The sequence below is a fragment of the Boleophthalmus pectinirostris genome, unplaced genomic scaffold, assembly GCF_026225935.1.
Source record: "Boleophthalmus pectinirostris isolate CB_2022bp ecotype Guang Dong unplaced genomic scaffold, ASM2622593v1 HiC_scaffold_10, whole genome shotgun sequence".
In the NCBI taxonomy this organism is placed as follows: domain Eukaryota; kingdom Metazoa; phylum Chordata; class Actinopteri; order Gobiiformes; family Gobiidae; genus Boleophthalmus; species Boleophthalmus pectinirostris.
Genome location: NW_026570971.1, coordinates 32203135 through 32214326, shown reverse-complemented (window position 1 = coordinate 32214326; position 11192 = coordinate 32203135). Strand labels below are relative to the sequence as shown.

The window sequence follows — 11192 nt, the reverse complement described above, 5'->3', positions numbered from 1 at the left end:
TACAAAGCTCCGCCCACAAGCCTACGCCACTCATGCTCCCATAGAACAATTCTACAGAAATACAAAGCAGGATACAAAACTGTACACCACACCTCCACAAACCTGATGCGATGTGCAGTAGTTTCATTAGAGGGATGCACGCTGATTGTGTTGTGATAGTGCTCTGAAGGGGGGGTGACTTAGAGCAGGGAGAAAAGGGAGGGGAGACTCATAGAACTTAGAAAACATATGAATGTGTTGTTTTCTGAGAATATATCAGAACAATACAAAGTAACATGGTGATCTAAATATGTTATGTGTGTAGTTTATACCAAATAGAAGTAAAATACCCGTCTTTAAAACAAAACGGAGGGATTACAGGCTGAAGAGAGGACTGGGGGGATGCACAGGCAGTGCTGGGGAGTAACAGATTACATGTACTGGAGTTATGTAATCAGAGTACAAATTATGAGTAACTGTATTCAGTTACAGTTACTGTTTCAGTGAGTGGTAATTGGATTACAGTTACTTTGTTGAAATAAATGGATTACACAGAGGGATTTTCCTGTTTTCACAGTTTAGGCCATATCCCTTTTTTTTCTTTTCTTTTCTTTTCTTTTCTTTTTTTTTTTTCCAGGTCTAATTCCACTAAAACCATCTGCTGGCTAAACAGATCTAAAACCAGGTCTAAACCAGGTCTAAACCAGGTCTAAACCAGGTCTAAAACCAGGTCTAAACCAGATCTAAACCAGGTCTAAACCAGGTCTAAAACAGGATTTAACAGGACTAAATCCTGCTGCGTGGACGTGTCTCCTCGTCTTGTATCAATAATATTTTTCATTTGGTTCAGTAAAGTCTGGGCTTTTTATTTTCTTTTAGCAGATAAAACATCTTACGTGAAGATTTCCTCGTCTTTGCTTCTCTACAGCAAATCAAGTAATCCAAAGTATTCAGATTACATTACTCACTTTAAGTAATTTAATGGATTCTGTTACAAACTACATGTTGGGTGTATGTAATCTGTAATCTGTAGGGGATTACATTTTAAAAGTCACCTTCCCAACACTGTTCACAGGTCAATAGATTTCATTCAAACTCTGTGATAAAATACTGAAGACACTTATGATATGAGCTATTCTGACTCTAAAATTAAAACATGTATATTCTTTTCATGTTATGACATTACCCCACTTGTGTTTCTGTGTTTACTTAAGCAGTTTGCAAACTTCTTCACTAATAATATTCTGTATGTCTGCACGTCTGTACTTCTCTTCACTGTCGTGTATCTGCCGTTCCCACGTAGCAGCAGGTGTTGTTGTTAGCCCGATTTAAAGTGCTCGCTCCTCGTGTGAGCAGTAAAGGGACGTGTTAAAGAAATGGATTTGACAAGAGGAGGGTCCTGAGAGCTTTTATATGAGCTCACATCAGGTTTAGTCTCATGGGTTTGTGTTTGTGATGTTTGTGTGAATGTTTCCAATGACTGAGCCTGTCTCATAAACTCCACTCCACTGAGCTGACGCAGAGCACGGCACACGAGAGAGGAGGAGAGGAGAGAGAGAGAGAGGGAGGAGGAGAGAGGGAGGAGGAGAGAGAGGGAGGGAGGAGGAGAGGAGACGAGAGGGAGGAGGAGAGAGGGAGGGAGGAGGAGAGACGAGAGGAGAGAGAGAGGGAGAGAGACGAGAGGAGAGAGGAGAGGAGAGAGGAGGGAGAGAGAGGAGAGAGAGAGAGAGAGAGAGAGGAGAGGAGAGAGAGAGAGGAGAGAGGAGAGAGAGAGAGGAGAGAGGAGAGGAGAGAGAGGGAGAGAGAGGAGAGAGGAGAGAGGGAGAGGAGAGAGAGAGGAGAGGAGAGAGAGGAGAGGAGAGAGGAGAGGAGAAGAGGGAGAGGAGGAGAGGAGAGAGAGGAGGAGAGGAGAGAGAGAAGAGGAGGAGAGAAGAGGAGAGAGAGAGGAGAGGAGAGAGAAGAGGAGAGAGGAGGAGAGAGGAGAGGAGAGAGAGAAGAGAGGAGAGAGGGAGGAGAGGGAGAGAGAGAGGGAGGAGGAGAGAAGAGGAGAGAGAGGAGAGGAGAGAGGGAGAGAGGAGGAGGAGAGGAGGAGGAGGAGGAGAGGAGAGAGGGAAGAGGAGAGGAGAGAGGGAAGAGGAGAGAAGAGGAGAGAGAGAGGGAGGAGGAGAGAAGAGGAGAGGAGAGAGAGGGAAGAGACAAGAGGAGAGGAGAGAGGGAGGAGGAGAGGAGAGAGAGAGAGAGGAGAGAGGAGAGAGAGGAGGAGGAGAGAAGAGAGAGAAGAGAGGAGGAGAGAAGAGGGAGAGAGAGAGAGAGGAGGAGGGAGGAGAGGAGGAGGAGAGGAGGAGGAGGGAGGAGGAGAGAAGGAGAGAGAGAGAGAGAGGGAGAGGAGAGAGACAAGAGGAAGGAGGAGAGAGAGGGGAGGAGAGAGAGGGGAAGAGGAGAAGAGAGAGGAGGAAGGAGGGAAGAGGAAGGAGGGGAGGAGACAGAGAGAAGAGAGGAGGGAGGGAAGAGAGGGAATAGAAGGTGAGAAACAAGAGAGGGGAAAGAGGTGGAAGAGAAGAGGAGGGACAGGAAAGAAAGGGATTAGGAGGTGAGAAAGAGGAAGAGAGAGGAGATGAGAGAAGAATGGGAGGGAGGAGAGAGACAAGAGGAGGGAGGAGAGAGACAAGAGAGGAGATGGGGGAGAAGAGGAGAGATGGGAAAGAGGAACTAAGAGATGAGAAACAGGAGAGGAGAAAGAGAAGAGGAGCAAGGAAAGAGAGAGAAAGAGGTGATGAGAGAAGAGAAGGGGGGAGAGGGAATAGGAGGTGAGAAACAGGAGAGGAGAGGAAAAGGAGCGAGAGAAGAGGACAGAGGGAGGAGAGAGAGAAAAGAGAGGAAGGGAGAGAGAGGGGGAGAGGAAGATGGAGAGAGAAAGAGATGGGAGAAAAGAGAAGAGCGAGGGAAGAGAGTGGGGAGGAAAGGGGTGAGAAACCAGAAAGAATGGAGAGAAGGAGAGAAGAAGAAGGGAAGGAAGAGGAAGTGAGAAACAGGAGAGAGAGTGTAGAGAAAAGAGAGAGAAGGAGGGAAGACAGAGGGAAGGAAGAGGAGTTGAGAAACAGTGAGTGAGAGGAGAGAAAAGAGAGAATGAGGGAAAGAAGAGGAAGTAAGAAACGGGAGAGAGAGCGAGACGAGAGGGATAAGATGATAGGCGAGAGAGGAGTGTAAGAAAGGGGAGTGAGGGAGAAGAGATGGAGGTAAAGAGAGGGTAGAGAGTGAGAGCGGAGGGGTGAGAGAAGAGAGAAACATGGAGCGTTGAGAAAAGGAGTGAGTAGATAGAAGAGTAGAGAGAAAAAGCAGGGGAGTACGTCAGGTATAGAGGTGAGAAAATAGAGATGGAGGAGAGAGGGATGAGCGAGACAAAGAAAGAGAAGAGACAGAAGAGGTGAGAGAGATTTCCCTCGCTCTCTGGAAGTCGAATCATGTAAAATCAGTGAAACAGAACGAGGCGCACCTCTGTCTCACAAACAATCTGTGTCTGAGCCTCTGAGCTGCACAACAAATACATGAACTACAATACAAACACTTAAACCACACACACACACACACACACACACACTACCACACACACACACACACACACACACACACACTACACACACACACACACACACACACACACACACTACCACACACACACACACACTACACACACACACACACACACACACACACACACACACACTACACACACACACACACACACACACACACACACACACTACCACACACACACATACACACACACACACAGACACACACACATACACACACACATACACACACACACCACACACACTACACACACACACACACACACACACACACACACACACACACACACACACACACACACACACACACTACCACACACACACACACACACACACACACACACACACACAACACACACACACACACACACACACACACACACACACACACACACACACACCACACACACACACACACACACACAACACTACCACACACCACACACACACACACACACACACACACACACTACACACACACACACACACACACACACACACACACACTACACACACACACACACACACACTACACACACACACCACACACACACACACACACACACACACACACACACTACACACACACACACACACACACACACACACACACACACACACACACACACACACACACACACACTACCACACACACACACACACACACACACACACACACACACACACACCTACACACATACACACACACACTACCACCACACACACACACACACACACACATACACACCACACACTACACACACACACACACACCACACACACACACTACCACACACACACACACACACACACTACACACACACACACACACACACCACACACACACACACTACCACACACACACACACACACACACACACACACACACACACACTACCTACATTACAACCTTAAAAAACATATTCCACTGATAACACAGTGAACATACATGCTGTAAAAATATTTTTACTCTGCAAAATGATAATTATTATAAAGGTCTATATTGACTTGTAATATTCCAAAAAGCAGCTATACACTCAATTGATAAGTCACTGGACTTTCACATGGTATAGACCTGGGTTCAAATCCCCCTTCAGACTCTGATTGTTTTTTCTGCAACATGTAATTAAAGAATACAAACATTACATGAAACATACAAAGAAAATGTAGTTTATCATGCACATTACCTGTAAATGTCATGCAAAATGTTCACTTTATCTTTACTAGTTTTTCATAATATTGTTGTATGAGAAAAATGCAAAAAGGGGGTAAACGATACATGACACATATAAACCTTATATAAAGATTTACTACAAAGACAGTGGTAAATTCTTATATTTTTCTTCCATTTTTTTTCCATATGGGACAGAAAAGACTCACCATCAGCAGAACGCCCCTCTGTCACAGAAAGAGCACATATGAGTCATGTCCTTTAGTCCGATAGAAGCTGAACCACATCAGGGCACAATAACAAGCAGTTTTTTTGAGCACTTCGTTTATGCAAATTAGTCATGTGGTTTTAAGTTTCGTTTCTGCAAAACGTAAACACATATGCTCAAAGCTGTGTGGATAGCGAAGACTTGTGGACACAGAAACGATGTGTCTGGACTCAAATAGTTTCCGATACGGTGATACGCAGATTCGTTTCAGTGTAAAGGGTGTTGTTACGGCCACAGGCGTCCAGCTCCTCCTGTGTGTGAGTGTGTGTGAGTGTGTGTGAGTGTGTGTGAGTGTGCAAACCTCCATATCCAGACCCCCTGCTGTGATTGGTGAATTCAATTTAAGACGGCGCCGGGATCCCCTCCTGCTGATTGGTGGAAGCCGTAACACCTGGCCAATCGTGGGCCTCCACCTGGAGGACCAGCCCTGTAAAAGGACCCGCCCCCTGTCACTCATGGCAGCTGTTCAGACTGTGGACTGCACGCCATTTTAGTTTGTGTCTCTTGTGCTGTGTTTAAATTTGAGACACTGGTGGTCCTTTGTGACTTTTGTGAGTTTGGAGAGTAGTTTTGTGTTTGTTATTTGTCATTCTGTATACTGTTTTTGTTAGCCTACTTTTAGTTATACATTTCTGTTTCTGTTTAGAGCCTCTTTTTGTTCATTCTTGTAAATATCATTCTTTTGATAGTTTTACCTTACAATTCTTTTAAATAAATCACAACTTTAGTTTTACCATTTCTACATATTGGTTATTTTGTTACTTCCCCTTGTCCCTAGCAGAGCTGGGTCGTAACAAGGGTCTTAGACTTAAATCTGAGTTTTAATATAACACAATCTGACCAGAAAGAGCTGATTTTTTTTTTCAATTTTTCTTCAGTTTTTCAGTTAGTCGCTCTCACGTTTTTGTTGAAAATCAAACTCCTAAACAGGACCATGAAAACTCAGATTAAGGCTCCTGAAAATGTGTTGTTTAAATCCATTTTGTTTTGTTTGTCGTCTTTATTTTATTATTGTCTTAAAGCAGTTTTTAGCAGTGTTTGGCAATATATGTGTTGTGTCTCTATGGTAACTGCTGAACATTCTGCCATATACACAGTGTTGGGAAGGTGACTTTTAAAATGTATTCCCCTACAGATTACAGATTACATACCCCAAAATGTAGTTTGTAACGTAATCCATTAAATTACTTAAAGTGAGTAACATAATCTGAATACTTTGGATTAGTTGATTTGCTGTAGAGAAGCAAAGACGAGGAAATCATAACCTAAGATGTTTTGTCTGCTAAAAGAAAATAAAAACCCAGATTTACTCAACCACTTTAAAAATATTATTGATAGAAGAGGAGGAGACATGGTCCACACAGCAGGATTTAGTCCTGTTAAATCCTGGTTTAGACCTGGTTTAGTCCTGGTTTAGTCCTGGTTTAGTCCTGGTTTAGCCCAAAATGTGAAAACAGGAAAATACCTCGGTGTAATCCATTTATTTCAACAAAGTAACTGTAATCCAATTACCACTCACTGAAACAGTAACTGTAACTGAATACAGTTACTCATAATTTGTACTCTGATTACATAACTCCGGTACATGTAATCTGTTACTCCCCAACACTGGTGATACATACATACAGACCTCCTTTCCCATTTTAACAGTTATCATTTTGGATTTATGTCTTAAAAATAAACTTGAATTTTAGAGGGAAAAAAAAGAAAACTGTGGACAGATGTGAGGATTAAAGGATGAACAGATGAGGGACAGAGAGGTGCATTTGGATAAAGGTATTCAGAACACACTCCCTCTCTCTCCCCTCTTCTCTCTTTCCCCATGTCCCCTTCTCTCCCTCTCTCTTCTTCTCCTCTTTTTTTCTTTCCTCTCATTCTTTCTTCACCTCGCTCCTCTCTCTTCTCCCTTTCCTTTCTTTTTTGCCTTTCTTACCTACCTCCTTCTCTCTGTCTCTCCCTCCCTCCTCCTCCTCTCTCTCTTCTCTCTCCTTGCCTCTCTCAATCCCTCTTCCTCTCCCTCCACTTCCCCCTCTCCACTTTCCCCTCTCGTCTCTTTTCTTTTTCCTCCCTCGCTTGTCTCTCTCTTGAGGAAGTATTATGAGCGCTCCGTGTGTGTGGGGTCAGACTCTGTGACCTGCTGCTATTTGTCTTCTGCTCCACTGTAATGCCTGACTTTATATCAACCAGAAAGAGAGAGAGAGAGAGGAAGGAGAGAGAAAGAAAGAGGAGAAGGGGGGGAGAGAGGAGGAGGAGGCGGCTGAGAGAAAAGGAGAAAAGCGAGAGGGAGGAGACAAGGGGAGAGTGGGGAGAGGAAGAGAGAAAAGAGAGGGGCGGGTTGAGAGTGAAGGCACAGAGGAGAGAGGGAGCGATGAGAGAGAGAAAGAGAGAGAGAGAGACAAAGGAGCAGTGGTTGTGAACTTCATAACGGCCTGTCAGTCAGACTGTTTGAGTAGTCCAGGAGAGAGAAGAGGGGAGAGAGGGAGCGATGGAGAGAGAGACAGAGGAATAGAGGGAGAGATGGAGAGAGAAATAGAGGGAGCGATGGAGAGAGAGAAGGACAGAGGGAGAGTACAGAAGCAGACAGAGTAACATCATAAAGACCAGACCCCAGCCCCTCAGGACGGGTCTGGGGTCTGGTCCTTGGTCTTGTGCCGTACTCCGAGCGCGTTGGTCAGATGGTCCCTAGGGTGCACTCACACCAACAGTAGTTGGTGCACACCAAAAGGTCCATTCGAACCAAGAGCTCTTCGGTTTGGTTCGTTTTCGTTGGTGTGAAAGCATCAGTTGGACTTGGACCCGCACTAAATCCAACAGACCGAGAGGAGAAAAAGAGGCGGTCTCGGTTCGCTTGAATCTGCATCAAATGCCAAACTCTGTTGTGGTTCCTCTGGTGTGAATGTGAACTCGGGTCCAAACCATGGACAGCAGGTCCAAACAAACTATTCGAAATGCATCATGGGAGGGGATACGCGTCTCCTTTGTCTGAAATGACACCCTGTACGACTCTAATGCAATAAGATTTTTGTCCAGACGCAGCCGCTATTCATTTACCAATTATTTTGCCAATTATTGGCCAATACAGAGAATGTAATACATGATGATCAGAGCAAGTACCAAAGTTTGTTAGGCTATCAATTAACCAAACATTTTTATGGCAATAGGCAATCGCCTATTCAATTGATTCAACTTTAAATAAATATTCCCTGCTTTTAGCCTAGTTTGAGAAATACAGCCGGACTAGATCCAAACCAGAGTCTTGAACCAGCGGGAGCAGCTCCGGTTCAGGCCGGGCTCAGATGACGTGGAGTGGGGGAGTGGTGTTAGAAGCGCTTTCCCCGGGAAGAACCAAATGCGTGGAGGACGGATGCTCAGAACAACAAATAACCAACCAAACTGGATTCACGCTTCTGTCCAGATGCTTTGCACCACCTCGGAACCAGCCGCGGTTCTTGAGCTTGGAGGATTGGAGCAGCCCACCCGGACCTGTAGTCCACAGCCCATTCAGTTTCATCAAACAAGTTAGTTCAGTGACCATTGTTGATTTTACTTTCATTGCCAGAGGGGTACCAACAATTTTCTCCATGAAATTATGACCACCAATTATGACCACCAACCTATCATGCAGCCTCACATCGAGTAAACATGAATGTGTAGTCTGATACATTTACTAAGATATGAGATAAAGATATTTGATAACTACATGTTGTATCGTAAACTATATCATTGCAATATTTACATTTCGACTCAATAAGTTGAGCAAAATTAAAACTTATACTAAGACCAAACTGGGTTATAGGAGAAAATTGTGAATAAAATCTACTATTTTCACATCTACACATCAAAACCATCTGGAACATGATATACACAAAGTTTAGTCAGAAGTCAGTTTGAAAAATAAGTTTAGCCTTTCATTTACATATCTCACCTAAAAATAAAATGAACTGAACTTTGAACTAGTTCAGAATTAAAATCGTAAACTATGAACATGAACAGTTCACTTTAAAAATGTGTGAACTGAACTTTGAACTAGCTCATAAAAAGTGTGAACTTGCACAACACTGACTGAAGTATTAAACGACTGAAACTGTGGAGCAGTAAACCATGAAACACAAGTCATCAAGTGTGTCCCAGGGCCAGACTGTGGAGCAGAGATCATGTGAAAGAAAAAAATATAATGTTCCCTTCACATGTACATTTTATAAAGACTCTGTACTATTTAAAAACATGAAAAACACAACCGGTTCATTGTAAACTGTTTGCAGTGGTGCAAACTTATTCCTCACTTACCTGATCAGGGCAGCCGTGGGGTCTTAAAAGTCTTAAAAAGGTCTCAAATTTCATTTTCCTAAATTAAGGCCTTAAAAAGCCTTAAATTATGTTGTCCAAGTCTTATTTTTTCACAAAGGTCTTAAATTTCATTAGCTTTTTTTATACTCAACCAGGCTGCAGTGCAATGTTAAATGGAGGGAGGGAAAAAAAACAACAACAAATTAGACGTTCATTCATGTTATGTGATTTCATGTTGGAGTATGTGCAAACAATACTTTGGTTTGTGGCGCCGGCGGCAATGAGTAAACAATGAGTAGAGTGGAGGAAGATGTTAGATGGATCATGGGAAAGTGTAGGTTTAGTCCACAGTGGCTCTAAGGCTACGTTCAGACTGCAGCCTGAAGTGACCCAAATCTGATTTTTTGGCCCCTATGTTCCTGTATCTGATCTTTTAATGACAGTCTGAACCACACAGATCTGATTTTTTCAAATGTGACCCAGGACACTTGGATATGTGCTCCTGAAACTGATACATATCTGATCTTTTGACATGTGACTTCAGTCTGAACGGCCAAAACGCATTCATCCACCTACACGTTATCAACAAGACACAAACGTCACTATTCTGCACTGAAGTAGGTGAAAATTGTTAATGAACTCCGTGTCACTGAAGTGAAGCACATCACCACTCACCACTCTTGGCTCCGTCTCCACATCCACACGTTCCTTTCAATGAACTGCCACAAAACACCACGGCCAAAAACCTCGTCCTTCTCCTTCTCAATCTCCTCCTTAAAACAAGTAAGTTGTTCATGTTCTGGCTCTGGTACGAGAGGAACTTTAAAATCTCCAGGTGCTCGATGCTGCGTCCATGTTTGGACAACTTCTGTAAACACAGAGACGCTCGCTGTGGTTGACGTCATCGTGTCTCCAGTGTCACATGTGGGACACTTTCGGGCCATTTAATGTTCACACTGGAGACACATACAAGTCACATTTAATTGGAAATGTGAACGACCTCACAAAAACATCGGATTTCACAAAAAAATCTGAATTGAGCGTTAAGCCCTGCAGTCTGAACGTTAGATCCATAGATTCTAGATATAGTAGTTTGTTGGTCATTATTAGAATTGGATGTGGTGTTTTTCGCCCCCATAATGGGTGTGATGTTGGTCTTAATTTTCATTTAAGTGGTCTTAAAAAGGTCTTAAAAAGGTCTTGCATTTGGGGTAGTCAAACGTGGGGATGCCCTGCTGATTCATTCAGAACATCCTCATTATTCACCACGATGCTTTTCACAATTCTCAGAGACTGTGATGGTAATGCTTAAACAACTAGCATGCTAACCACTTGCTTCTTGCTTCGTGGACCATACAGATTATTCTAAAAGCATAAAAAAGTGTTTTCCAACATTCAAATGCGATGGTGTAGATAAACAGTGATTGTTTTGTGTGAAGCTCAACAGTCCTGACCATTTCAGGACTGATTAATATTAATTAACATTATTATTAGTTTGTACGACTACAAACGGAAATATGTTTCTGCATGTATGTATATGTTGATATGCATATGTGTGTAAACCTTTATATTGAGTATACGTACTGGATATTTATATATGTATGTACATATGTGTGTACAAGTGTGTGTACTTGCATATGTATGTAAGTATATGTGGATATGTTTTTGTATATATGTGGGTATATTTTTTTTGCAAATGACAGGTAAGCACTCCGAAGGTGATTAAAATAAAAATAAAGAAATAAATAAATAAAAAGTGAACCACGTGATTATGTAAAACAATTGTGGTAGGATTCCATACGTTTTTTAAACTTCATCCTCCTCCTTTTGAGCACCAGGTCCCAAATATGTCATGTACACGTCACTATTTTTGTTATTGTTTTTGAATTTTGTT

At 43.0% G+C, this 11192-nt stretch overlaps 1 protein-coding gene across 1 annotated transcript in view; it reads left to right on the top strand.

Annotated features, from left to right (window-relative positions):
* The window catches only part of akap6 (A kinase (PRKA) anchor protein 6), a 215411-nt gene that overhangs the window by 158428 nt on the left and 45791 nt on the right, over positions 1-11192 (top strand). The window lies entirely within an intron of this gene.